We start from the raw sequence: 2959 nt of genomic DNA, 5'->3' as shown, positions 1-2959 counted from the left end.
GTGTGTGTGTGTGTGTGTGTGTGTGTGTGTGCATGTGTGTACGTATCTTCAATTAAATTTGTATGGTGCGCACACAGACCCCAACATTTAAATACAAGACCAAACCTGGTACATTTCCCAAAGAAATTATGCGTTGCTTTAAAAGACATAATCTATGTGTACGTGTATATATATGTAAGTATGTATGTATGTATGCATGTATGTATGTGTGTATGTGTGTATTATGTATGTATGTATGTATATAAGTATGTGTACAGGGTTCGATGCGTAAATTGACGCCATTCTATATTTTTAATTTCGTGCATGTCCATTGTTTGTTTTTGATTTTGTCCACTACGCAGTATAGTAGGATCAGTTGGGCACCGTCTGTGAGAAAAGCAGCAACTTGACGCAATTCACAATTTAGAATCGACATTCTGTATTGCTTGCCATTTGCGCCGAAAGCTCCAATATGAACATTTCAGAGTGTTTGGGTGTTAATGTAAGGACACTGCAACCTGAGGACATTTCCGAGAGAGATAAAAATCAAACATCCAGTCAACGTCATGGTGTTTGGATTGATCACTAGGGATTGCGACGTTATGCCTTCATTCATCTAACCACACGGCCTCAGACTCAACGCAGAGACCTGCATCAAGTGCCTGGAGGAAGTAGTGCTGCCCTCGGTCAAGAGGGTGGCTACTGGAAGACCCTATGTCTGGCAACAGGACTTTGCACCATGCTACACAAGCAGGAGAATCCAGTCTTGGCTGTCAGACAATTTCTGCGACCACATTACCTCTGACTGCAACATAACTCCCCAGACTGAAACCCCCTTGGTTATTATGTGTGAGGCGCAGTTGAGCGAGAGACCGAGAAAACTCCTTGTAATACCAAAGATGAACTGAAGGCAAGCTTTTTTACATATTTATCCACAGACTTCAAAACATATATTAGAGCTTCCATTATTACGTGATAGGACAAGCGTTAGTTTTATCATTGTTACAATAAGAACAATTTTCTAAGTTTGCATTTGCGCTCTGATAGAGAATAGTTGGGTGAATTATGGAATTGTTTAAACTCTTGGCTAGATTCTCTAATGTATGATATATGTTTATATGTATATGTGTGTATATATATATATATATATATATATATATATATATATATATATATATATATATATATATATATATATATATATATATATCCGTATAGGCGTAGCTATGACCGCGTGGTTACGAAGCTCGCTTTGCCTCTACGTAGTTTCAGGTCAATCCATGTCCTCGGCACCTTCGATATAGTTCTTCTCTTATAACTAACTTTTGGTCGACCCACGACTTGTCAGTGAATTTGGGAGACGGAAATTTTGTGGACGCCTGTCTTATACATACATACATACATACATACACACTGAAATCAAATATATGTGTGTCTTTCTAGTTTATGTTTGTTCCCTTACCAATGCTTGAAAATTGTTGCTGGCTTATTTACATTTCCTGTAACATAGCGGCTCGACAATGTAACCGATAGAGTAAGTAATAGATTTTGGAAAAATAAATACTGAAGTCGTTTTCTACAACAAAACATCAAGAGATGGTGTCCGAGCTTGGCCACATTCCAAATGACTGAAACAAGAAAATGATACAATATAAAAGATGTCTCAGAAGTATAAGGCGTCCATTGTCACAACCTTTTGTATTATTCTGCCCCATTGAACTTACTGTTCTAGTACAGTTCTATATTTAAGAGATGAGGAATTATTTACATTATTTACATTATTTACATTTGACGGATATTTGTCCTCATCGTCTTTGTTGTTAACACAACGTTTCGGCTGATATACCCTCCAGCCTTCGAAGGCTGGAGGGTATATCAGCCGAAACGTTGTGTTAACAACAAAGACGATGAGGACGAATATCCGTCAAATGTAAATAATGTAAATAATGTTACTGTTCTAGTATATGAATTTCTCAAAAATATACATATCGGTTATTGTTTGTGATTGTTATTAGTTTTTTTTAAAACAAATTCCGACCAGATTTAATCACGATGATGCAAGAACGGAGTAATTATGAAGAAAACTAGTTGAGTTAATGAATTTTCAATAAATTTATATATGCAGATTAATGAATACACAGTGTCTCGTTGGTGGAATATCGCTCGTCTTTCACTCTTTATTCTTATCAAATTCTCATTGTCCGGTTATTCGCTCAATAACCTATCATTATGCGATTAGGTATGGGAGGTGCACTTATCTCATAATAACTGTCACATATTTCATAACAGGAGACAGAAAGTTTTAGATTCCCATCATGATCTATGGTTATGTTATTGTGTGAACTTAATTATTATAATGAATTTATCATCTTTGGTGGATGAGCAGGCATCCCTAGTATACCAAGAAAATATGCTTCTGATACGCGTATACGAAGTCACAGGCCTCAAGTATACTCACATTCATACATATGCCGAAAAGCTCACAAATATACATATATTTCTATGCGTACTCAGGCACAGGATAAGATAGACACACACACACACACACACGTGCGTACACATACACATATACACACATATCTACACGTATATAAGTTAAACAAGACCGCACATATACATATATATATACATACAAGCAAACACACAGACGCGTGCACACATGTATAATATATTATGTTATATATTATATATGTGCACACACATGTGAAAAATCTAAAATACGCAAATACATACACCCACACTATACGCAATTATATACATGCACAAATATATACACATACACATACACACATATGTTTGCATACGTCCGCATATAGTGATACATACAGACATATATTCACATGTTTTCACATCCTCACGCAGAAATAAGCAGGTAAACGGACACACAAATGCATACATATGTACACATATATTTACCATATTTAGCCTTGTATATACACCTACAGATATATATATAGATATATATATATATATATATATA

Source organism: Octopus bimaculoides, chromosome 5, assembly GCF_001194135.2.
Source record: "Octopus bimaculoides isolate UCB-OBI-ISO-001 chromosome 5, ASM119413v2, whole genome shotgun sequence".
Classification (NCBI taxonomy): Eukaryota; Metazoa; Mollusca; class Cephalopoda; order Octopoda; family Octopodidae; genus Octopus; species Octopus bimaculoides.
The sequence above is the reverse complement of the archived record's forward strand: the minus strand, read 5'-3'. Positions refer to the sequence as shown.